General features: G+C 42.9%; 1 long non-coding RNA gene across 1 annotated transcript in view; it reads left to right on the top strand.

Annotated features, from left to right (window-relative positions):
* Window positions 1–27,268, top strand: part of LOC132534855 (uncharacterized) — a 152,851-nt gene that overhangs the window by 99,029 nt on the left and 26,554 nt on the right. The window contains exon 2 of the long non-coding RNA XR_009546591.1: window positions 16,931–17,149. This is a non-coding gene — a long non-coding RNA (uncharacterized LOC132534855). The remainder of the gene's footprint in view (window positions 1–16,930; window positions 17,150–27,268) is intronic.

Raw genomic sequence — 27,268 nt, forward strand, 5'->3', positions numbered from 1 at the left:
CCCCAGAACCACATGGAAGAGACTATGGCTCTTTCTCTCAGAATAAAACACTCCCTAGAACAGTAAACTTGCCCACAGATAAGGCACTGATAAAACAATAAAACAAACAAACAGAAAACCTGAAATGCACTAGAAGCTAGTCTGTTCAAAATTCTCCCAAACTTTGTATCACACAGAAAATACACTTGATGGATCTTCCCCAAGTCTGACCACATTCCTAACACTGAGCATAGCATTATTAAGAATGGTGGTAAAGGAAATATTTCCCAGATCTTGATAATACAAAAACAAGTTTGTTTTTTTTTTAAATCAACTAACGCTAGAGTAAGGACTTATCTTGGGAAAGTCCATACAGAAAGCATGCTATAAAATTGTCACCATATGGGACTGTGACTAAAGATTATCTGAACAAAAGATGCTAGGAGCTAGGTGTCAGGAAGTGAATGAATAAAAATAGGGGTGGGGACGATTTCATGTATCTGTAGCTTTCAGCTAACTGGAATGTGTGTTATTTCTTTTCTCATTCTAAATATACTTTCTCTTAAGGGTACATTTATTTTGTATATATAATTGAGATTTTAAAAAACTTTTTGGGGGGGCTCAGGATGGGGGAGGTGGCACACCAGATTGAGTGCACATATTGCCATGTGTAAAGACTTGGGTTCAAGCCCCTACTCCGCAACTGCAGTGGAGAAAGCTTCACAAGTGGTGAAGCTTTTTCTCTCCCTCTTGTCTCCCCCTTTCCTCTTGATTTCTCACTGTATGTCCAATAAAGAAGTGTGTGTGTGTGTGTGTGTGTATGTGTGTGTGTGTGTGTGTGTGTGTGTGTGTGTGACAGAGACAGTGAGACCAGAGTCCCTGTCACTTAAGATCTAGCTTGTTTTCAACTTTCTTGCTTTTATGTAATGGTTCCAGGGACAGTGGCACCATGGACAGCATCAGAAATTCCATAGATGGTGGAGCAGTGCTGTAGTTTCTCTTTCTCTCTCTCCCTGTCTCTGTCTCTCTCTCCTACTCTGTCTCTCCCTTCCTCTCTCTTCTGTCTTTCTCTAAATATACAAAATAAAACTTGTGCTGAGACCCTCAGTTTTACCTCACCACTGTGAGCAGTTAGGCTTGGGGAACACCCCATTAGTTCACCCCCTTCTCTGTGCAGGAACATCCCTATGAGTCTGCTCACCAGTCACACAGACCTTTCTCTCCCAGAACAAGCAGAAAGACACAGGCTCCCTATGTGAGCAAGGCTCTCTGCTCTGCTAGCTGAGGCTGACCCAACATGGCAGTCCCAGGACCACACAGCAAGCAGAAGGGGACCCATCCCAGTGTTCACCGCAGCCAGACAGCTGCCGCGACCTGTTGTGAGCGGAGTCTGAGCCTGTCACTGAGGATTCCAAGGAATCTGGGCCTGTTCTGGGCTCTGCTATGCCAGCAACATGACTTCTGCTTGTTCCCTGCTCTCGGGCTTTCGGGATTATGGGAAGCGGTGGTAACGGGAGTGCTGACCGACACAACTGACAACACTAATAAAAATAGATAACGTATTTTTAAAAAACCTACAGCAGATTGTCATGGCAATAAATAATTGTATCATGATGCTGTCATAGCAACAGAGTCTGTGTAACAGAGACAAATCAAGCCTATATAGAATGTTTCTAAATTTAGGTGTTTGAAAAAGCATTAAAATAGCCTATAGTCATGGAGAAGTGCATTTGCAAAATCCTTAACCTTCATTGGGAAAAAAAAAGTTTCAGTCATCTAAATAAAAATCTGAATCGCATAGTCTGATGTTTCTCCATTCTATTCAAATTCTAAATTTCAACTTCCCTTTTCATTATACATACATGTATATATTCTTCAAAATATGTCTTCTTCTCTCCCTCCTCTTCCTCTTTCTCCTCCACCTCCTCCTCCTCCTTTTTTTTAAGGAGAGAGAGGCAGATAGTGAAAGAAGCCACAGCACTCAAAGCTTCCTTCACTGGAGTGAGGCTGGGCTCAAACCTGGGTCACATACATGGCAAAGCAGTGCACTATCTAAGCAAGCGATTTTGTTAGCCCAAGAATATGTATTCTTTAAAAATATATATTTTCTCTTTCTTTCTTCCTTCCTTCCTTCCTTTCTTTCTTTGCCTCCAGGGTTATTGCTGGGGCTCAGTGCCTGCACTACCGAATCCACTGCACCTGGAGGCTGTCTCTTTTTTTTTTTTCAGTGTTGTTGGATAGGACAGAGAGAAATTGAGAGAGAAGGGGAAGAGAGGGAAGGAGTGAAAGATAGACACCTGCAGACCTGTTTCACTGCTTGCAAAGTGACTCCCTTGCAGGTGGGGAGCTGGGGGCTCAAACCAGGATCCTTATGCCAGTCCTTGCACGTCACACTTTATGCGCTTAATCCCACGCACTACTACCCAGCCTTCCATTATTCATTTTTAATGAGGGAGATATGCAAATAAAAACATACAGAGAGAGAAACCAAAGCACTTCTCAACTCTGGTTTATGGTGGTGCTATCATTATGCCATCTTTTCATTCCAAGGATATGTATTTTAGGGGTTTGCATGAGTAGTGAAAAGACTGAGAGGAGTCTCTCTCTCTCTCTCTCTCCCCCTTTTTCTCTCCCTCTCCCTCAGTAATTTACAAGACAACACATCATAATTCTTATACATTTCCCTGGCAGCTAATGACATAATATTAATGGAATAGCAAGTTACATTAGCTAGGCCACACCATACCAAATTAATAGCTGGTTGCCATACTCTTGGCTCCGTTTTTAAAATACATTTATTGTTCCATGGTATCTAGTGTGTCATTAAGAACTGTAGATTGCTAGAGCTGACATGATTCTTCTCTCACACAGTCAGCTTTCCCTCCTGACTTCAGCTAAATGCTCCTGAAACAACATGTCAGTGGCTTTGCCTAAAAAGGGGAGAAGGATGTGTTCATACATATGTAACTATTGTGCCATTAAAAGAAATTTTTGAGTCCAAAATAATCACGTGAGAAAAAATGTTTTTATTCCCCATATAGCAAAACAAAACCTTTGTCATTTGCTTGCTTGCTTTCCTTTCTTTCATCTGGTTTTAATGAAATAGAGATGTCTTTTTTTTTTTCTTCTGTTAAAGACTTTTTCTATCCACATCCCCATGAGGGAGAGAGGAATAATCATCTCATGCAAAAATTGTTTACTCTGAGCTCAGCTGTCCAAAAATTCTCCTGGACCTGAACACCACTGTGCATTATTAGTTAACTCTTAAAACTATCATTATCCAGAAAAAATAATCAGGTTACAACTTTTAACAAATTGCAGTTAAATGAGATTGCACATACCAAATATCTAAAACATAGTAGGTGCTATACTTTATATACTTTGCCTTTTAATTTCAGTCCAAGTCAAAGGTTGGATATTTCCAGCCTTGATAAGACACTAACATATAGTGATCTTTAAACATTGGTGACGTAGGGAGAATAGAAGCATCTCAAATCATAGAGAGGAAGAGGCATAGGGTGTGGTGCAGTGGATGAAGCACTACTCAGTTCTGTTTATTTTCTGCTTTTGCCATTTTTTATTTGTGATTAATAGTGGCTCACAAAATTGTAAGATTACAAGGTACAGTTCCACCAAAGGTTTATGACCTCACCCTCCCAACGTTTTTGAAACACTGTAAGGGTAGGGGTAGATAGCCTAATGATTATGCAAAGAGACTCTCTTGCATAAGTTCCAAAGTCCCAGGTTCAATCTCCTGCACCACCATAAACCAGAGCTGAGCAGTGCTCTGATAAAAAAAAAAAAAAAAGAAAGAAAGAAAGAAAGAAAGAAAGAAAGAAAGAAAGAAAGAGAAAAGGAAAGAAAAGAAACATTCGGAGTTGGGAGGTGGTGCACCTGGTTAAGCAGACGTATTGCAATGCTCAAGGACCCGGGTTCAAGCCCCTGGTCCCCACTTGCAGGGGGAAAGCTTCATGAGTGGTGAAGCAGGGCTGCAGGTGTCTCTCTGTCTCTCTCCCTCTGTATCACCCCCTTCCCTTTTGATTTCTGGCTGTCTCTATCCAATAAATAAAGATAATTTAAAAAACTCTTTAAAAAAGAAAAGAAACACTCTTTTTGGTTTTTTAAAATATTTATTTATCTATTTATTTCCTTTTGTTGCCCTTGTTGTTTTATTGTTATAGTTGTTAATGATGCCGTTGTTGTTGGATAGAACAGAGAGAAATGGAGAGAGGAGGGGAAGACAGAGAGGGAAGAGAAAGCTACACAACTGCAGACCTGCTTCACTCCTTGTGAAGCGACTCCCCTGTAGGTGGGAAGCCAGGGGCTCAAACCGTAATCCTTACATAGGTCCTTATGCTTTGTGCCACCTGCACTTAACCTGCTGTGCTACCTTCTGACTCCCTCTTTTTGCTTTTTTAATTTTTATTATTTTCTTTCATTGCCACCAGGACTATCACTGAGGCTCAGTGCTAACACTATGAATCCACTGCTCCCTTTGACTGTTCCATCCCCCCCTTTTTTTTTCTTTCTATTTATTTGATAGGATAGAGAGAAATTGAGAAGGGAAGAGAGGATAGCGAGGGAGAGAGAAAGATAAACACCTGCGAACTTGCTTCACCACTTATGAAGTATCCTTTTTTTGGGGGGGGGGATCAGGGACTCAGACTCAGGTCCTTGCCATATGGTAATGATATGTTGATGATATGGTAATGTGTGTGCTCAACTGGGTGTACCACTGGCTGCCACCCTCCCCCCCTTTTCTCTTTGCAAGTTCATGTGTATCAGTTCTCTAAATTCCATATGTGAGTGAAACTATCTGGCAGTTGTTTTGATTTTTTTTTTATCTCTTTACTCAATTTCCTAAGATTAATCACCTCAAATTCTATCCATTTTGTCCCAAAGGACATAGTCATGTCTTTTTTGATTGCAGAGTAGTATTTCTTTTTTTAAAATACATTTTTATTACTTTTAAAATATGTATTTATTTATTCCCTTTTGTTGCCCTTTTTATTGTTGTAGTTATTGTTGTTGTTATTGATGTCATCATTGTTGGATACAACAGAGAGAAATGGATAGAGGAGGGGAAGATAGAGAGGGGGAGAGAATAATAGACACCTGCAGACCTGCTTCACTGCTTGTGAAGCGACTCCCCTGCAGGTGGGGAGCCAGGGGCTCGAACCGAGATCCTTATGCCAGTTCTTGCGCTTTGCACCACCTGTACTTAACCCACTGCACTATGGCCCAACTCCCACAGAGTAGTATTTCATGGGTATATATCCCAAAACTTCTTTCTCCATTTACCTGCTGATGGGCATTTAGGCTGAAACATTAGACTCTTGAGCATAGGTCCAGAGATAGATCCCTGACATTGCTTGTGTCAGTGATGCTCTGGTTCTCTCCCCTTCACCACCACCACCATTGGTAAGCAAACTTTAAAACACACACACACACAGATACATACATATACATACACATACACATTTGTAAAAACAATACCTCTAGTGAGACAAATATTTTTACTAGGTCCCTTAGTAATAATTCACATGACTTGTTCTCAGATAGACTTTATTAGAAAGAGAGATGAGGGAAATCGGGCGGTAGCGCAGTGGGTTAAGCGCACGTGGCACAAAGCACAAGGACTGGCTTAAGGATCCCAGTTCTAGCCCCTGGCTCCCCACCTGCAGGGGAGTCGCTTCTCAGGCGGTGAAGCAGGTCTGCAGGTGTTTATCTTTCCCTGCCCCTCTCTGTCTTCCCCTCCTCTCTCCATTTCTCTCTGTCCTATCTAACAATGACGACATCACTGATAACAACAATAATAACTACAACAACAATAAAAAAAACAAGGGCAACAAAAGGGAAAATAAATAAATAAATAAGTAGGAGAGATGAGGAGTGAGCAGACTTGGCCTTAGTTGGGGAGACAGGTTGAGGGAAGGTCCATCATTCCAGCATTCACTCCATTTATGGCTACCAATTTCACTGTCGGGATTCTGGGAGCAAGTGGGGCTTCCTGAAAGACAAGAAACAGGCTGTATGTCTCCATACAGCCTGTAGACTCCAGTTTACCTTGAAAGCCTGGTGGCTGATGCTGAATGTTTAGGAAAGAAATTTGGGGAGCTGTTAGGGTGATTATAGTTTAACATAAGCCGGAAGTGAACTCATCCTCTTCGTGCTTGAGCATAGGCACAAAAGACATCTGTGTGTTTGCAAAGCAAAACTAATTTGGGGATATGGCACCTTCTCTTCTTCTCCTTCTCCCTCTCTTCCTATTTCTTTTTTTTAATATTTATTTATTCCCTTTTGTTGTCTTTGATGTTTTATTGTTATAGTTATTATTGTTGTTATTGATATCGTTGTTGTTGAATAGGACAGAGAGAAATGGAGAGAGGAGGGGAAGACAGAGGCAGAAAGAAAGATAGACACCTGCAGACCTGCTTCACCACTTGTGAAGTGACTCCCCTGCAGATGGGGAGCTGGGGGCTCGAACCGGGATCCTTAAGCCGGTCCTTGCACTTTGCACCACCTGTGCTTAACCTGCTGTACTACCACCCAACTCCTCTCTTCCTATTTCTTTTCTTCTTTTCTTCTTCTCCTCCTCCTGCTCCTCCTCCTCCACCTCCTCCTCCTCCGCCTTTTTCTCCTCTCTCTCTCTTTCTCTCTCTCTCTTTCTCTCTGCCTCCAGGGTAATCGCTGGGCCTCAGTGCTGGCACTGCTCCCAGAGGCCATTTTTTTTAAACCATTTTATTCAATAGGACAGAGAGAAATTGAGAGTGGAAAGAAAGACAGGGAGAGAGATGGACACCTGCAGACCTGCTCCACACCTTGTGAAGCATCTTTGGTAGAGGTGGGAAGTTTGGGTTTGGTGTTCTAACTCACATCCTTACATGGGTGCTCAAGCATAGTAGTATGTGTGCCCAACCCAGCCTCCCCTTTCCTATTTCTGTTTTTCCTCTTGTTTTATTTTATTTATAAAAAGGAAACATTGACAAAAACATAGGATAAGAGGGGTACAACTCCATACAGTTCCCACCACCAGGTCTCTGTATCTCATCCCCTCCCCTGATAGCTTTCCTATTCTTTAACCCTCTGGGAGTAAGGACCCAAGGGAACTTTTTTGCCTTTCCTCTCTGAGACTTTCTTTGTTTGTCTTTGTTTTGTTTGGAAGAAAATGTAAATGCCACCAAAGGACAAGCCAACTTTCTTGATGATATCTTACAATTGAGTTGTGCCTTTTGAGGCTCCACCTCTCCAGAAAGCTCCACATTTCCAGTGTAGAGAGCCCTTCATCAAACACATAAAGATTCATGGCTTTGTCATTTTTTATTTCTCACAGCAAACCTAATTTCCTAGTTTCCCACCCTGATGTCCTAAGACTTGAATTTAAATATCCAGTATCAACTTCTAAAGAAGGAAAGGGAAAGTGTAAAGATAGGTGGGCCAGGTGGTAGCGTACTGGCTTAAGCCCACATAGTGCAGGGCACAAAGACTCATAAAAGCATCCTGGTTTGGGCCCCGCTCCCCACCTGCAGGGGGTCACTTCACAGATGGTGAAGCAGGTCACAGCTGCCTATCTTTCTCTCTCCCTCTCCCCTCTCAATGCTCTCTTTCTTATCCAATTAAAACAAAATGACCACTGGGAGCACTGGATTCATAGTGTGGCACTGAGCCTCAGTGATAACCTTGAAAGTAAAAAAAAAAAAAGAAAGAAAGAAAGAAAAAAAAAAGAGTAAACCTAGTAGATGTTGTTTTTTAAAAAAATATTTAGTGGGAGTCGGGCGGTGGCACAGCGGGTTCAGTGCACGTGATGCAAAGCACAAGGACCAGCATAAGGATCCAGGTTCCAGCCCACGGCTCCCCACCTGCAGGAGAGTCACTTCACAAGCGGTGAGGCAGGTCTGCAGGTGTCTATCTTTCTCTCCCCCCTCTGTCTTCCCTCCTCTCTCCTTTCTCTCTGTCCTATCTAACAACGACATCAACAACAACAATAATAACTACAACAATAAAACAAGGGCAACAAAAGGGAATAAATAAATATTTTTTAAATTCAGTTTACGTATACATAATGACAGAATCTCACATGAGATAGAGACACACAGAGAGAGAGAGAACATCCAAAGCACCACTCCAATCCCTGCAGTTTTAGGGATTGAACCAGGAGCCCCAGGCATATGAATCCAGAGCTGTAGCCATCAAGCCATTTCCTCAGTCACAGTAGGTGTTGTTTCCAAGCAGTGGTGCTAGGGCTGACTTTTAATTTTCCTCTTTCCATTATTATTTTATAGTTCTTTGTCTGTATTATTTTATTTTTCCTCTTATAGTTTACACCATTCCTACCACTAATATTTTGATTCTGAAAACAAGAACATGCTGTGAGGGAAATCAGATTCTCTCTCATGTGCATCAATTGTTGAGCTGATAACAAAAAAATATGCCACAATGCTGGGTTGGGCCAGTGGGGGGTCTCTGACTCTTTCAGCTTTTAGATGCTGTGGGTTCAGTTTCCACAAGTGTAGCTGTCAGCTGGGGATGGGTGACCGTGATCAAAGTCACCCCAGTCATTACCTGAGTCACCTAGCTCTTCTACTTCTGGTTTGGTTGCTGTCACTGATGTTAGTGTTGCATTGCCCGTGACACCTGCAGACACTTTTTAAATTGCTTTTCCCTTAGTTATTTGCTCTTTAAATTGTAATGCCATTTACCCATTTCACAGAAAAGAAGACTGAATCACCTGGATTCTATCTTTGGAGCCATTTCCCTAGGGAATCCAAGGGCCACCTACCAATGGCATTGGCTCTTAAGATGTATGTGATTCCTGTGTGTATGTTAGAGGAAGCAGCACGTTTATCCCCCTGATTGTGTTCTGCTTAGTTTAACATCAAAAACCACTTGCACCTCCTGGATCATTTGCCAGTGGAGAAGTTTTGCTGATGGAGGGAAGCTGCCTGGAGACTCAACTCTGGCATCTTTTAGCATATGACCAAACAGTGTGGCAAGAGGTGATACATTTTTAAAATTTTTATTTATAAAATGGAAACACTGACAAAAACCATAGTATAAGAGGGGTACAATTCCCACCACCAGAACTCCATATTCCATCACCTCCCCTGATAGCTTTACTATTCTTTAACCCTCTGGGAGTACGGACCCAGGGTCATTATGGGATGCAGAAGTTCTGGCTTCTGTAATTGTGTCCCCTGCTGAGTGTGTGTGTTGACAGGTTGATCCATACTCTCAGCCGGTCTCTCTCTTTCCCTAGTGGGGCAGGGCTCTGGGGAAGCGGGACTGCAGGACATATTGGTGGGGTCATCTGCCTAGAGAAGTTCAGTTGGCATCATGGTAGCATCTGGAAACTGGTGGCTGAAAAAAAACAGTTAACATATAAAGCCATACAAATTGTTGATTAATTATAAACCTAAAGGCTGGAATATTGCAGATAAAGATTTAAGATCTCTGTTTTGGGGGGTCAGGCGGTGGTGCAGTGGGTTAAGCGCATGTGGCGCAAAGCGCAGGGACCGGCGCAAGGGTCCCGGTTCGAGCCCCCGGCTCCCCACCTGCAGGGGAGTCACTTCACAGGCGGTGGAGCAGGTCTACAGGTGTCTATCTTTCTCTCCCCTTCTCTGTCTTCCCCTCCTCTCTCCATTTCTCTCTGTCCTATCCAACAACGAATTGCGTCAACAAGGGCAATAATAATAACCACAACGAAGCTACAACAAGGGCAACAAAAGGGGGAAAAAAATGGCCTTCAGGAGCGGTGGATTCATGGTGCAGGCACCGAGCCCAGCAATAACCCTGGAGGAGGAAAAAAAAAAGATCTCTGTTTTGGAAATAGCTAGTAGATCTATTTCAGGTATATTCAAAGAGGTGATATTTTTATTATATAGTAAGGTTAGGGAAATTGATAAAAGAATCTCCAACAGCAACAACAAAAGCAAACAAATAATACCTGCTATTTTTATATTATTTCTGTCAGTAGAGAAAGGAATATTTTTACTTAAAAATACAGAAACTGGGGGGCTAGGCATAGTGCATATGACGTGAAGCACAAGTACTGGCGTAAGGATCCCAGCTCCTCACCTTCAAGGGGGTCGCTTCACATGCAGTGAAACAGGTCTGCATGTGTCTATCTTTCTCTCCCCTTCTCTATCTTCCCCTCCCTTCTCAATTTCTTTCTGTCCTATTCGGCAACAAAAGAAATAATAACAATGACAATAATAACAGCAACAATGGCAACAAAATTGAAAAATGGCCTTCAGGAGCAATGGATTCACAGTGCAGTCACCTAGCCCCAGAAATAATCCTGGAGGCAAAAAAAATAAATTAAATAAACAAATACATAAACGGGGGGGCTGGTGGTAGTGCACTGGGTTAAGTGCACATGATATGAAGCTTAAGGATACCGGTTTGAGACCCTGGCTCACCACCTGCAGGGAGGTTGCTTCCTAAGTGGTGACGTAGATCTGCAGGTGTCTATCTTTCTCTCTCATTTGTATCTCCCACTCCCCTCTCAATTTTCCTCTGTCCTATTTAATAAAAATAGAGAAAAAAAAGTGGCCACCAGGACCAGTGGATTATAGTGCCATCACTGAGTCCCAGCAATAACCCCAGGGGGGGGAATACAGAAACTCACAGGCCAGTAGTGTGCACACTATACTATATGAGCCCCTGGCAACCAGTGGGAGTACCACACAAAGGAGAAGTTTCTGTCGCGGTGGAACAGTGCTATGGTGTCTCTATCCCTTCTCTCTATCTCTCCTTGCCTTTCACCTTCTATCTGAAAAACAGAAGTAGTTCCCCAGAATTGGTGGAATTAATGAAGGCACAAAACCTCAGAGAAGCTCTAGCAGCAAACAAACAAAACCCAGAAAGAAAATACAGAAACGTTTATTCAACCACTACATATCCTCTCAACCTTCTAAAACACAAAGAAGAGTTTGAGGGGTCAGCAGGTTACTCACTCAGTAGGGCATACAAGTCACCACACTTAAGGACCTGAAGCGCCACATGGGAGCCCCTGCAGGGGGGAAGCCTCATGAGTGGTGGAGTGGTACTGCAGTGTCTCTCCTATCTGTCTGTTCCCCCATCTCTCCCCTTCTGTTACGGGGGAGTCTGGCGGTAGCTCAGCGGGTTAAGTGCACATGGCGCAAAGCGCAAGGACTGGCATAGAGATCATGGTTCAAGCCCCCGGCTCCCCACCTGCAGGGAAGTCGCTTCACAAGCGGTGAAGCAGGTCTGTAGGTGTCTTTCTCTCCCCCTCTCTGTCTTCCCCTCCTCTCTCCATTTCTCTCTGTCCTATCCAACAACAACGACATCAATAACAACAATAAAAGAAACAAGGGCAATAAAAGGGAATAAATAAATATAAAAAAGAAAGAAAAGAAAAAATGGTCTCTGCAAGCAGTGGTGGTGTGCAGACACTAAGTGCCAGTGATAACCCTGGTGGTGAAAGAAAGAGAGAGAGAAAGAAAGAAAGAAAGAAGGAAAGAAAGAAAGACAAGAATTTGAGAATTTATATTAGTACACCTGATCTTGAAAAAATAGCCCTCTCAATAAGAAGTAAGAGCCATCAAGCGGCCCTGCCCTTGTATAGAGTGTTAAGGCGATAATTTATAGACTATGCATTTATTGAACATGCAAAAGGACATTTGTAATTTGTAAAAGAACTATACAGAAAATGAAACAAGTATGCCTGGTAAAATGTAAACTGGAAAAGGAATACCAAATTGCATGGGTCTGTATTTGTAATTATTTAAAGATAAATATGGGAAAACAACAAAAAAGAGACACTTAGATAACAGTAACTATAGGTTTTTAAAAAATATTTATTCCCTTTTGTTGCCATTGTTGTTTTATTGTTGTAGTTATTATTGCTGTCATCATTGTTGGATAGGACAGAGAGAAATGGAGAGAGGAGGGGAAGACAAAGGGGGAGAGAAAGACCTGCTTCACCGCTTGTGAAGAGACTCCTCTGCAGGTGGGGAGCTGGAGACTCAAGGATCCTTCAGCCGGTCCTTGCGCTTTGCGCCATGTGCGCTTAACACACTGTGCTACCGCCTGACTCCCTTCTATATGTTTATTTTCTTCCCTCCAGGGTTATTGCTGGGGCTCGGTGCCTGCACTACAAATCCACTGCTCCTGGAAGCCATTTTTCCCATTTTGTTGCCCTTGTTGTTGTTATTATTGTTATTGTTGCCATTGCTATTGTTGTTGGATAGGATAGGGAGAAGTGGAGAGAGGAGGAGAAGATGGGGGGGGAGAAAGATAGACATCTTCAGACCAGCTCCACCTCCTGTGAAGCGACCCCCCTGCAGGTGGGGAGCCGGGGGCTCAAACCAGGATCCTTGAGCTGGTCCTTAAGCTTCACACCAGGTGCACTTAGCTTGCTGCACTACCACCTGACCCCCTACTATAATGTTTCCAAATACTGATTGTAGGATCTTTTGTCCCCTCTTTTAGTCTTTATGATTTCCATCTGATTCTCTTCTCCCTAATACTGTGCACCATCCATACTCTGGGACACTGGTGAGAGTTTACTACTCAAGAAACATGGTAAAAAACAGACCAGTATCTCCCTCCAAGTTTAGAATGGTGCATATGCAAAAGACTTTCATGTCTGAAGCTTAGAGACTTCACATTCAATTTCCAGCACCATCATAAGCCAGAGCTGAGCAGTGCTCTGTTTGAAAAATAAACAAATAGATAAATAAATGTCAGAGTGGAGCAGTGTTATGATTATAAACATAGAAGTATGGAAGCTGGAGTTTAAAACAATAGGAACATGCAGTGTTTTTTTGTTTTTGTTGTTGCTTTTGAATGGTGGTGTTTTGTATGTGCTGCTATTGTTAAGACTATAGAAGCTCTGAAATGACTATGCAATTGCCACTTAAAAACTTCTATGGATGGCTAGGGGGTAGCTGGGTGCTTACCCAGTAGAGAGCACACCTGACTATGCACAAGGGCCCTGGCTTCAAGTCCCTGATCCTTACCTGCAGGAGGGGGAAGCTTCATGAGCAGTGGAGCAATGCTGCGAATATCCCTACTCTGTCACTCCCTATTAAAAAAACAGACACCTGGGATGATGGAGCTGTACTGGCACTGAACCTCAGAGATAATCTGATGGCAAAAAAATAAAATAAATTTAAAAACCAGACCTTTCTTTCTATCTTTCTTCCTTTCTTTCACTTCATAAAGCAGTGATAAATTGAGAGGGAAAAAGGAGATAGGCAGAGAGAAAGTGAGACACTGGCAGCACTGCTTCAGCACTGATGAAGCTCTCTCCCCTACAGGTGGAGATTAAGGGGCTAGAACTGCGGTCCTTGAACTTGATAGCATATGCTCTCAGCTGCCTAGTCCCTAAACCAAAGACTTCTATAGAGGGTGATTCTGAGAATGATTTATTTGAATACACTGTTATCTTTGTAAAACAATATTTGAAAATGTTCTGTAGATCAGTCATCTTTTTATAAAGACCTGTGTGATCAACTTCCACTTGTATTTAGTCCTAGGAAAAGTTTTTACAGGAGAGGCTTAATTGTTTCCTTCAGGTTATCTTTTTTTTTTTTTTTTTTGCCTCCAGGGTTATTGCTGGGGCTCCATGCCTGCACTATGAATCCACTGCTCCTGGAGGCATTTTTTGTTTAACCTTTTGTTGTCCGTATTGTTTATTGTTGTTATTATTGCTGTCATTGTTGTTGGATAGGTCAGTGAGAAATCGAGAGAGGATGGAAAGACAGAGAGGGGGAGAGAAAGATAGACATCTGCAGACTTGCTTCACTGCTTGTGAAATCCCCTGCAGGTGGGAAGGTGGGGGCTCAAACTGGGGTCCTTCCACTGGTCCTTCCACTTTGTGCCATGTGCGCTCAACCTGCTGCGCTGCTTCAGGTTATCTTTGTCCAGTGGTTTGGATGCTTTGATGTTTTATCTTGACATTCTCTCAAAAGTAGGCAGGCACAGAAATTAGAAATAGACAAATGAAGGGCCTCATTATTAAAAAAAAAAACAGAACAAGCTAATTGTTTTTCTTAATATATAAAGATGCAAACCATCATAATGTGCAGAAAATGAGAGAATCAGAGTGTCTCCACCCAGGCTGTCCCCAGAGGTGTTGGGACCTGTCTGTTCATACTGATGCATCAGCAAGACTATTCTTTTCTTTTTTTATTTATAAAAAGGAAACACTGACAAAACCATAGGATAAGAGGGATACAACTCCATACAGTCCCCACCACCAGAACTTCGTATCCCATCTCCTCCCCTGATAGCTTCCCTATTCTTTATCCCTCTGGGAGTATGGACCCAGGGTCATTGTGGGATGCAGAGGGTGGAAGGTCTGGCTTCTGTAATTGCTTCCCCACTGAACATGTGTGTTGACAGGTTGATCCATACTCCCAGCCTGTCTTGCTCTTTCCCTAGTGGGGTAGGCTGGCTCTGGGGAAGCGGAGTTCCAGGACACATTGGTGGAATTATCTGTCCAGGGATGTCTGGTTGGCATTATGGTATCATCTGGAACCTTATGGCTAAAAAGAGAGTCAACATATAAAGCCAGACAAATTGTTGACTAATCATGAACCTAAATGCTAGAATAGTGCAGATGAAGAGTTGGGGGGGGGTCTCCATTTTGTAGATAATTAGTAGGCCTATTTTAGTTATATCCAGAGGGCCCATGATTATACTAGTTTTTTTTTTATTGTTTTTGTTTTTTTTCCCTGAGCCTGGAACCTGATTTGTAGGTGGATCCAAGTTATTGTCAGGAATGGGAACATTTGTGTTTAGCATAGAACTGAGTGTAATGTATGCTTGAAATCTTTTTTTTTTTCTTCCAGGGTTATCGCTGGAGCTCAGTGCCTGCACTACAAACCCACTGCTCCTGGAGGAGATTTTTTCCCATTTTGTTGCCCTTGTTGTCGTTATTGTTGCCACTGATGTCATTATTGTTGGATAGGACAGAGAGAAATGGAGAGAAGAGGGGAAGATAGAGTGGGGGAGAGAAAGATAGACACCTGCAGACCTGCTTCACCACTTGTGAAGTGACTTCCCCTGCAGGTGGGGAGCCAGGGGCTTGAACTGGGATCCTTACACTGGTCCTTGGGCATTTAACCCGTTGCCCAGCCCCTGGTGATGACATTTTTTTAATTTTTCACTTATAAAAAGGAAACATTGACAAAGCCATAGGATAAGAGAGGTACAGCTTTGCACAATTCCCACCATCAGAACTTCCTGTCCCATCCCCTCTCCTGATAGCTTTCCTATTCTTTAACCCTCTGGGAGTATGGACCCAAGGTCATTGTGGAATCCAGAAGGTTGAAGGTCTGGCTTCTGTAATTACTTCGCCACTGAACATGGGCGTTGACAGGTCGATCCATACTCCCAGCCTGTCTCTCTTTCCCTAGTGGGGAAGGGCTCTGGGGAAGCAGAACTCCAGGACACATTGGTAGGGGGGGTTGTCTGTCCAGGGAAGTTTAGTTGGCCTCATGCTAGCATCTGGAACCTGGTGGTTGACAAGAGAGCTAACATACAAAGCCAAACAAATTGTTGACCAATCATAGACCTAAAGGCTGGAATAGTGCAGATGAAGTGTTGGGGGGGGGGCCCCTCCATTTTGCAGATAGCTAGTAGGCATATTTTAGTTAAATTCCAAAGGGCCTGTGGCTATACTAGTTTTTGTTGTTGTTTTTTCTCCTTTTCCTTTTGCCCCTGAGCCTGAAATCTGATATGCCAGTGGACCCAAGTTATTGTCTGGGGAGATGATGTCATGGCTGGGAAAAGGACCAGAAAGCTGGATCAGGGAAGAGAGTAGCTCCATAATATGGGAAAGGGGTATAAATATTGTTGACTGTAAACCCCATCGATTTGATGTGGTCTGGGGCCCATAATTAGCTTAGGAGCCTATGTGACCTCTGCATCCCTCTAGATCTGAGCTCACATTCTGTGGTCATGAGTAGGAACATTCCATGCTGCCCCAATATTGACCCATCTTCCTTAGGTGTAGCATAGAGTATATTGTCCATCCTCCCTTCAGAGGTAGAACATTCTCTACCATTGTTGATCCGAGTTGAAGGCAAGGTCCTATGGGGGCCCACAGAGGGGTCTATTTTGTTGTTCCTGATAGAAATGACTGGTAACAATGGAGAGGGGGATTTATTCGAGGTCTAGACCCATCAAGTTTGTTTGGGAATCTCAGACTCCCCGATTAGGGCCCCAGCTGGTGGAATGGCCTGATAGTGACTAAAGAGTCATTGTTAAAGTATGCCAGTCTCTTGCCTTTATTCAGCTTTTGCAGTCCTTGCTTTGATAAGGTTAGCTTTGCAGTGAGTGAGAGAACTATAATAGGAAGTAGGTGAGGAGGGTATCTAAGTCTAAGTAGACACTATTTCATTATGAACTTGATAGTGACTCACTACAGACTATTGTGTATTTTTGCTTTCAGGTACATATTTTGCCCTAATTTATGGATACATGTGAACATATGCTCTATCTTACGGGTGATGACATTTTTAAATTAAATAAAATAGTTGGCCAAGCATTGGCACACCTGGTTGAGTGCATGCATTACTGTAAACAAGGACCCACTCCCCATCTGCAGGAGTGGTGAAGTAAGTGCTTCAAATGTCCCTTTCTCTTTCCCCTCTCAATCTCTCTGTCCTATCAAATAAAAAGAAAAAGTGGCCATAGGAAGCCAAGGATTTGCATGTAGGCATCAAGCACCAGCAATAACCCTGGTGCCAATAAAAGAATGAATAAAAAAATAAAATATAAAATAAGAGTATAGTCAATTAAAATAAAATAAGCCCATTAGTCCAGAATATCTCATCAAACTGCTCTGGAAGAATCTGAGTGGCCAGGATTTGCAAATTCAAATGAAACCCTTCCAAAAACAGAAGGGGGAACACTCAGTTGTTTCTGCATTTAAACTTCAAGAGTTGATGCTCTATGTTGATTTTGTCCTCTCTCATAGGATGGCCCTTGTGCCATGATAGTTTGAACATGTGAGAAAAAGTTGTGCTCTCTAGAGGCTGCTGGGGCTGATGTTACCATCGACCTTCAACAGGAAGTTCTCATTGACCCCTGGAAAAGAGTGATTGTAGCCTCTGCACATTGAACTCCCTACACCTCCTTGAAAAGAACAGAGAGGAGCCTACCCCCACGTTAACGTCCAAAATGATGGAGATTGTGGGTAAGTTCAGTAACCGTAGAAGAGATTAAGACTGTGGCAGTTTAGACATTATGACAGTTGGAGTTTAAGTTGAAACTTAAAGAAAACATTGAGTCTTGTCAGCATAATAAAGAAAGCTGCCAAAGGGGCATGAGTATTAGGATATGAATTTTTTTTTAACAATTCTTTCCAGAAATACTAAGGGGAATTTAAAATCAGACTGATTTGTTATTTCTGTGGCTTTTCTTTTAGATCTTATGGGAACTAGCTAAGAAAATATTTTCAGTGTGCCTAAAATGAATGACTTATTTTAAATTAATACAAGTGGGGAAATTGGAGGTTGTATTATCTAAATGATGGTTTTACATTATTTTTTAATGAACAGAGGAAGTGTAATTCCTGTTAAAATAAGCAGTGATCTCATAGTACATTTGATTCATCTGTAAGAAAGCTGAAAAACCCTACATCACCTAAAAAAAAAAAAAAAAGAGGTGTTTCATTTATTTAAAAGATTGGTCTCCTTCATGAGAGTTATTCAACTAGTCATCTGCAGTTGTTGGAAGATTGGCTGAATCTGTCACATAGGCTGATTAAATAATGGTGTTAAAGGGTCTGGGTGGTGGTGCACTTGGTTGAGTGCACACATTCTAGTCTGCAAAGATGCCAGGTTCAAGCCCCTGGTCCCCACCTGCCAGGGGGAAACATCACGTGTGGTGGAGCAGGGCTACAGGTGTCTCGCTTTTTCTTTCCCTCTCTATTTCCCCTTCCTTTCTCAATTTCTCTCTGTCACTATCCAAAATAAATCAATTAAATGTTTTTTTAAAGAATAGTGTTAGGGGGCTGGGTGGTGGCACACCAGGTTAAGCACACATAGTATGAACCAAGGGCCCTGCCTAAGGATCCCTGTTTGAGCCCCAGCTCCCCACTTGCAGAGGGGGTCGCTTCATAAGTGATGTAGCAGGTCTGCAGGTGTCTTTCTCTCTTCCTCTGTATCTTCCCCTCCCCTCTTGATGTCTTTCTGTCTTATCAAAAAAAAAAAAAAATTGAAAAAAAAAGGCAAATGGCTGCATAAGCAGTGGATTAGTAGTGCAGGCACCAGGAATAGTGTTAGAAAATCTCCCCTGTACCACTTCTCCCATTCTCCCCCCTGCAAAATTTTCTATAAGAATTTCAAAACTTCGTTCAATTTTTTTTAATTCAGCATAACTCTCTGGGGGAAAAAAAGAACTGTATCAATTGTAGGTAAATAGATAGAGTGGCAGTATTTCCATGAGGACTACTCAGCAAAGCAAGAAACTATGGATACATGCAAAAATGATTTAAATAGATCCCAGATTATGCTGAATGGAAAAGCCAATGCCAGACATCCATAATCTATCTTATTCCATTTCTATGATACTCTCAAGATGACAAAATTATGGAAGTTGAGACTAGACTGGTGATTGCCAGGGGTTAAGGAAAAGAGAGAGGGCCCAAGGGAAGACATGACTTAAACATGCCAATTGGTAGATCCTTATGGTGAGGGAAGATTCTCTACCTTGACTGAGGGGATGGATACTCTGAAGGTACCCAGGTAACACATTTGCATAGAATTAAATATACATCCATACTAATGAGTACAAGTAAAGCTCTGGAAATGTCAACAAGGTCTGTGCTTTGTAGAGTGCCAGCTGCCTGGTTGGGATATTGAACTGTAATTTGTCAGGTTGCTGCCAATGAAGGAATCACAATGGAGGGTACCGGGAGATTCTCTGTATTCATCTTTACGACTGTGTGTGAATCTACAATTATCTCAAAATAAACATTTAATTTTTCTTAAAAAATGGTGTCTTGGGGAATGTAAACCAGCACAGCCATTTTAGAAAACAATATGGAGCTTCCTTAGAAGGCTAAACATAGAGCCACCATATGATCCAGCAATCCCACTTCTGGGTCTGCATTTGAAGACTGTGACAACAGTAATGCAAGAAGTTCTACCCACCCCATTGTTTGTTGTGGGGCTGTTTACAATAGCTCAGACATGGAAACAACAGAAGTACCCAACAACAGATGACTGGATAAAGAAAATGTGGTGCATGTACACAACAGAGTCCTACTCTGCTGTAAAAAGATGAAATGTTACCATTTTCAGAAAAATGGAAGGGACTCGGATTATGTAAAAGGAAATAAGACAGAAGAGAAAAGGCAAATATTTCATGATATCACCCACGTGTGAGTTATAAGACTATGAAACTGATGAAGAGGCAAAGCAAAACCAAAAAAAAAACCCATTAACATAAATAATAGAATGTAGGTTAACTGAGGAGAAGAGAGTGGAGGTATAAGAAAAAGTGGAAGGGGATGTAAGAAAAGGTAGTGGGTTTTGTTTGTGAAAAATAAAATCAAGGGAGCTGCGGGGGGGGGGGGGGGTAGGCAAGAGAGCACATGCCTTGCACTCATGAGGTCCTGGGCTCAATCCTCAGCATCCCATAAAATGGTGTAACAGTGCTCTGGTCTCCCTCAATCTTTCTTCTACACATGGTCAGTTAAAATAATAATAATAATAATAATAATAATAATAATAATACGGGGTCAGGCTGTAGCATACATGGCGTGAAACTCGAGGACCAGCTTAAGGATCCCAGTTCAAGCCCCCTGCTCCCCACCTGCAGGGGAGTCGCTTTACAGGCGGTGAAGCAGGTCTGCAAGTGTCTGTCTGTCTCTCCCCCTCTCTGTCTTCCCTTCTTTCTCCATTTCTCTCTGTCCTATCTGACAACAACAATATCAATAACAACAATAATAATAACTACAACAATGCTAAAAAACAACAAGGGGAACAAAAAAGGAAAAATAAAATATTAAAACAATAATAATAATAATAAGCAGCTGGCTGGAGAGACAGCATAATAATTCTACAAAGGACTTTCATGCCTGAGGTTTTGAGGTCCCAGGTTCAATTCCTAGTACTATAGTAAGTCAGAGCTAAGCAGTGCTTTGGCTTTTCTTTCATTAGAATAAAATACTTTTTGGGTGTCGGATGGTAGCGCAGCAGGTTAAGCTCACATGGCGGTAAACGCAAGGACCGATGTAAGGTTCCCTGTTCTAGAGGTTCCCTGTTCGAGCCCCCGGCTCCCTACCTGCAGGGGTGTCGCTTCACAGGCGGTGGAACAGGTCTGCAGGTGTCTATCTTTCTCTCCCCCTTTCTGTCTTCCCCTCCTCTTTTGATTTCTCTCTGTCCTATCCAACAATGAATGACATCAACAACAACAATAACCACAAGGCTACAACAAGGGCAACAAAAGGGGGAAAAATGGCCTCCAGGAGCAGTAGATTCATGGCACAGGTACTGAGCTCCAGCAGGAAAAAAAAAAAAAAGCTCCTGGAGGAAAAAAAAAAAAAAGAATAAAATACTTCTTTAAAATAGCAGTCTGGGTGTTACAGTGGCTAGATTGATGGATTTACAAGCATGTGGTCCAGAGTTCCACCCCCAGCATCAGATGTACCAGAGTGATGCTCTGGTTCTCTTTCCCCCCTTCATTAAAAAATTAATAAATATTTGAAATAATGATAACTCAAAATATTGATAAAATTGTTAAAAATGAAAACAAGAGTAAACAAAAAAATCCCCTACAAAGTTGCCCAGTTCTAGCACTGTGCTTCTTAAATCTAAGTAAACACCAGGTGTTCCAAAGACCCTGGCTCCAGCTCCCAGTCATCACATGGGAGTATCTGCATGTGTGCATGGGGGAAGCTTCACAAGCAGTAGATAGATGCTACAGTGTCCCTCAATTTCTGTCTCTTGCTCCCTATTTTTTAAAGATTTATTTATTATTATTTTTTGCCATTTTTTCATTTTATTGGATAGGACAGAGAGAAATTGAAAGAGGAGGGGGAAATAGGGAGGGAGAGTAAAAGACAGACACCTGCAGACCTGCTTCACCATTTGTGAAGCTTCCCCTCATGCAAGTGGGTATTTATTTATTTATTTATTTATTTTAAGAAAGAAAGAGGGGAGTAGGCAATGTCTCACTTGGCTGAAAGCCTTTGTTACCGTGCACAGAGATCTAGGTTCAAGTCCCTGGTCCCCACCTGCAGTGGGGGAAGCTTCATGAGCAGTGCTGCAGGGGTGTCTCTCTCTCTCCCTTTTTGTTCCCTTCTCAATTTCTCTCTGATATAAATATATAGTAGGTCCCCAGGAGCAGTGGATTTATCATGTAGGCACCGAGCTCCCAGTGATAGTCCTGATGACAATTCAAGAAAAAAGGAAAAAAATGAAGGGAGAGGAAAAGGAGGAGAAGAAAAAGAAGAAGGAGAGGGGAACAGAGCATTACTCAGTTCTAGCTTAAGGTTGTCCTGGGTATTAAGCCTGGGACCTCTTGGGCTTGAGGCATACAAGTTGTTACTCTGGTAGACTGAGCTATTTCCCCACTTGTCTCTCCCTCTTTTCTTAAGGGGAAAAAATTACAACAAAGGAGGGGGGTTAGGGTGGGAGGAGCCTGCTGGGAGCAGAGGAGTCATGTAGGTGTGAAGCTCCAGTGATAACCCTGGTGACTAAAGGAAAAAAAAAGTCTGCCTACACCTCAAATACAGTTTCCTCCTTAGCATCCACTAGGCACCATTGCTTCTTTATTTCACCCCGAGCTGGCAGGTCTGAGGAAATAGTGTTGGAAGAGCTCTAAGCTTCCTTAATTCTTTTCTTTTTAAATCTTTTTCCTTTATTTACTTATTTATTTTTAATTAGGAGTTGAATGGTTTACAGAACAGTTGTTTGCATATGGGTACAATTTCTCACCTCCCCAAGACAGATGTCTGCAAACACTCTCACTACTAAATTAGGTTCATCATCATCTATCAGAAAGCTCCTCTCCCCCAGCCCCATTTCAGCCCTTCTTTCCCAGAGTCCTTTGCTTTGGTGCAATACACTGCCAGTTCAAATTTCACTTTGTTCCCCATTTCTGTACTTGTTTCTTAAGTTCTTCCCATAAGTGAGATCATCCCATATTCATTTTTCTCTTTCTGACTTACCTCACTTAATATGGTTTCTTCAAGCTCTACCCAAGTTAAACTCCTTAGATCTTGTGCTGCTTCCTGTCCATGTTGGGATGGTGTCCAATGGACTGTTCTCCAGCAGAAGCTGGTATCACCTGCTCCAGGAAGAAGGATCTCTCTCATTATCTCAGGTCTAATGCTCACTGTGTCTCAGTCTAACACCTAGGCTCCTAACACCCTAAAAAGTTCTCATCCATCTCCAATGCCAGAACTTGTCCAATTCCTGGCTCTCTGGAGTATGATTCCCTATCATTTCCGCCTGTTCTTTCTCTTGCTTTTATCTCACAGAAGGCCTGCCTTGTCCCCTTATCTTCACCCCACAAGTCTGTTTAGCTACTGTATCTCCAAGGCCACTGATTCACACTACCTTGTCAAAGAGAGCCCAGGATGTAAGGCCACCTTTTTTTGCTGTTGAGGGGATAGTTATTGGAGGAGAGGGTGGCCCAGATCTTTGTGGACAAGTTTGCAAGAGATGTTAACTCTCTCTCTCTCCCTCTCTCTCTCTCTCTCTCTCTCTCTGCCTCCAGGGTTATTGCTGGGGCTCGGTGCCTACACTATGAACCCACTGCTCCTGGAGGCTTATTTTTCCCATTTTGTTGTCCTTGTTGTTGTGTTTGTTATAGTTGTTATTGTGTCATAGCTGTTGTTTTTGGATAGGACAGAGAGAAATGGAGAGAGGGGAAGACAGAGAGGAGGAGAGAAAGATAGACACCTGCAGACCTGCTTCACAGCTTGCGAAGTGACCTCCTGCAGGTGGGGAGTCAGGGGCTCGAACCAGGATCCTTACGCCCCTTGTGCTTTGCGCCATGTGTGCTTAACCCGCTGCACTACCGCCCGACTCCCAGATGTTAACTCTCTTATCTGCTTAGAGAAGGGACCTGATTAAAATAGTTGCTATGGAACAAAGGACTGGCTTCTGGTCATGTCAACTCAATGACCTCTGGAAAGACATTCCCCTTGCCCTTGCCTCAGTTTCTCCTTTCGGGAAATAAGAGACTTGAAACCTGCCTTCCAAGGTTGCTTTCAGACCTAACAGTCTGAGGAAAACAACATGAATTATTTTTGAAGAAGGAGGCCAAGACTACGATGTTATTTCTGACAAATCTGATGGCATGTTTTTAAAAATTAAAGCACAAGACCCTCCTATTGGAACATTTATTGGTCTGTCCAAGGACTAAGACTTAAAAGGTTGCAGAGAAAAGTAAAGCCATTGCAGCTTGGAAATTTGCCTAATGAACAAACCACTTAGCATATTTATACTCAACTGATCATCCTTCCAGATGTAAGAGTAACATCAGGCTGGCAAATTAGATCACCTGAATAGCATGCTGCCCTGCCGTGCCTAGAACCCAGACTCAAGCCTGCGCCTACCATGGTGGAGAAAGCTTTGGTGCTGTGCCTCTTTCCCTCTGTCCCTGCCTCTCTGCCTGAAAGTCTACACAGTGGTGAAACCCTGACAGTAAGATAAGAGAAAATAACAGGAGTCCACACCTGTCCCTATGATACTATCTCCCATCTTGCCTGGCAAGACAAGGCAAACAAAAACAAGTCAGTCACAAAGTGAAGGTATAAATCATTTAAAATAAAACAAACAAAGGGGGACAGGCAGTAGCACACCAGGTTAAGCACGTATAGTATGGAGTCTAAGGACCCATGCAAGGATCCCAGTTCAAGCCCCTGGATCCCCACCTGCAGGAGGGTCGTTTCACAGGTGGTGAAGCAGGTCTGCAGGTGTCTTATCTTTCTCTCCTCCTTTCTATCTCTCTATCTTCCCTTCCCCTCTCAACTTCTCTCTGTCCTATCCAAAAAAAAAAAGCCACAGGAGCAGTGGATTCGTAGTGTAGGCACTGAACCCCAGCATTAACCCTGGAGGTAAATAAATAAATAAATAATAAAACAAGCAAACAAACAAAAACCACACAAAAGACAACCCTGATTTCTAGAAGAATCAAATCACCTGATCATTTTAGAGCAGTCTTGGCAAACTCCCTCTGCAGGGAACAGCAGCTGAGTCCTGCTTTATTCTGCCAATCTGTTCATGGTTGTCATTATAACCTAGATAGTTCATGTCACATCGATGTTTGTTTGTGGTTTTGGTACTGAATTCAGCTAAACTTGCTTCTCCCACTCTCTGCTATGAGATTTTGCTTCCCTCCCCTTTCCAGCAGGTTTATTTGGTGAGGTTTTATTACTCCTAGCATCAATTATTAGGTAAAAAGAATCTGCTAAACTATCGGAAGACCCCCAGGGTGTGCCAGCTTCACACTGGTACTCCAGAGCTAAGGAAATCCCTATGCATGCAGCTCACCTTGGCCTTCCTTGCTAACACCAGCATGGACCAGGGTTTAGGTTATCCTTCTGATGGGCAAGAGGTCTCCAGGGTCTCCAGTTCTGCTTAAAAAACAACAGGTGTTGTTTACTGAGGACTTAGAGTGCTTCAAAGTTGACCAGCACTATCTCTTTCAAGTTTCACAATCACTTTATGAGATAACTATGATTATCACCCCCAGCTTACCAACCAAGAAATCCGCACACAGTTGTCTCAAATTCACACATCTTTTTTTTCCCCTCCAAGTTTATTACTGGGGCTCAGTGCCTGCACTACAAATCCACTGCTCCTGGAGGCCATTTTTCCCATTTTGTTGCCCTTGTTGTTGTCATTATTATTGTTGTCATTGCTGTTGTTGTTGGATAGGACAGAGAGAAATTGAGAGAGGAGGGGAGATGGGGGGGGAGAAAGGTAGACACCTGCAGACCTGCTTCACTGCCTGTGAAGCGACCCCCTAGCAGGTGGGGAGCCAGGGGCTCGAACTGAGATCCTTACACTGGAGCTTGAGCTTCATGCCATTGTGCACTTAACCCATGTGCTACTGCCTGACCCCCAAATTCACACATCTTTTAAGAACCTAAAAGAGGGGGCTGGGCAGTGGCACATCTGGTAGAGCATACACATTACCATTCACAGGGACCTGGTTTCGAGCCCCCAGTCACCACATGTAGAGAGGATGCTTCATGAGCAGTGAAGCAGGTCAGCAGGTGTCTTCCTTTCTCCCTCTATCTCCCCTTCCACTTTCAATTTCTCTGTCCTATCAAATAAAATAGAATGAAAGACAAAAAAGTGGGGGAGTGGCCTATAGGAGAGGTGGATTTGTAGTGCCTACACTTAGCCCCAGCAATAACCCTGGTGGTAATTAAAAAAAAAAAAAGCTAAGAGAAAAAGAGTTGGATGATTTGCCAACTTGTCTTCAGAGTGTTCTTTATTGTAAACCAATGGTTCATAAACAATATGGAGCCACTTAGAGGGACAGGAAGGAACCTAATCCCTTGGAAAGACTCCCAGATGATTGGCATGTGAGGGTGTGTGTATGTGAGGGGGTGTCACCTACCCAGAGCATTGCTCCACTAATGGCTAACATTCACATGTACTTCTGGGATAGCAGGACACTGCCAGTTTGTTCCCAATTTGCTGAAAATGTGTGATTCTGAAGATCTAGTCAACTCCACAGAAGCTAGTACTTCTAGTTTTGGACCATAGTTGGGGCCTTTTCTCTCTGTTTGGAGGTGATTGATAAAAATTCTGGAAAAGTTCACCCTACCTCATCTTCAAGTTGCTCCATGGCGGCTTTACTCCAAGCGACACTTGAACATTGACCTTTCATCAATTTTTCCACCAGAAGGTGCTGGGAAATTGTGCAGATACAGTCACATCTGCCATCTTGTCCCCACAGGCTATTGCTAGTTGGGACATCCTTGGAGCCCCTGTTCCGCCATGCTGTGCCCTCAGGGCATTGTCAATCCCCCCCCCCATAGTTGGAGTGCTTTGGTTACCCCTCCCCCTTCCCATTCCTGTGTAAGTTATTATCCTACCCTGGAGTGCTATGGTTACTCCTCCCCCTTCTCATTCTCATGAGAGCTATTCCCATAAAAGCCCTTCTTCTTCTGCCCCTCACTCTCTCTTGCCTGTGGCGGAAGGGTGCAGAAGTAGCAGGGGACAGCCATTCTAGGCTGCCTCCACGTGGCCCGAACTGCCGTGTTCCCTGAGGTCCCCGTGCGAATAAAAGATTGTGTTCCCTTTCTGCTCCAAACCTCCTTTTTTCTGTCTCGCCACTGCCGCATCAAGCAACAAGAAGGTGCCTCCCTTTCTTCATGGGGAAATATAAGAAAAGTTTGTTTTTGTAGCTGAGAAGGTAGCTCAGCAGATAGAGCCCAGGGCTTGCATGTGGGTCTCATGGCCCACCGTTTGATGCCCAGCACCATGTATGTTGCAATAGCGCCTTGGTACCTCCTCCCTTCCCTCCCCATGAAATAAAATCATTTGAAGAAAGAAAAGTTCACCTAAAAAAAAAGAAAAGAAAATTTCACCTTTCAGAGTTGTGGACCCTAAAAATCCCACTGGACACAGGGAAGAATGCAAAGAACAGTTACCCCAAGGTACTTCTAAATGAGGTGGTCAGGTGTTGATGGGGTTATTCTCAACTTCTCTGGCTCCTTACCAGCAGCCAGAATCAAAGAAACTCCATGTCTTCTCATACTTAAAAGGCAAATCTTTATTTTATTAAGGACTCAGAAGGCATTTTGATTTTTTTTTTCCCCTCAGAGCTCTGGACACAGGGTGGAGGTAGGAGTGGTGGAATCGTTGGGCTTCAAACTGGTGCTTGGGAAAAACTGCAAAGACCTCAGAGAATAGTTCCAACCTTACTCCTTCTAGCCATCAGCTGTCCTCAAATGAGTCCTACCTCCCCTGAGACCCACACATGTTGCTGTTATTAAATAGCTATTATTGTTTAAGGGTAACTGAATACATTGTGTACAGAAAAGATACAGTCATTACCAGATGGACTTAGAATCTAAATGATACAACAGGCACTCAATAGACACATTGAGAAAGCTGGTTTGCCAGGGAATTACATAAGGCGAGGGGAGAGGCAGGGCTGCAAGATATTTATTGTCTTTGAGATACCCTGGTGAAGCAGGAACAGTGGGTTGACATTAGAGTGGAAGCCAACAGCAGGGCTGGTCAGATAACACTCCAAAGCTTTCAGACTCTGAGAGTTTGGTTCCCTCCGTGTGTGTGTGTGTGTGTGTATATGTGTGTGTGTGTGTGTGTGTGTG

This window comes from Erinaceus europaeus, chromosome 20 (genome assembly GCF_950295315.1).
Source record: "Erinaceus europaeus chromosome 20, mEriEur2.1, whole genome shotgun sequence".
Taxonomy (NCBI): domain Eukaryota; kingdom Metazoa; phylum Chordata; class Mammalia; order Eulipotyphla; family Erinaceidae; genus Erinaceus; species Erinaceus europaeus.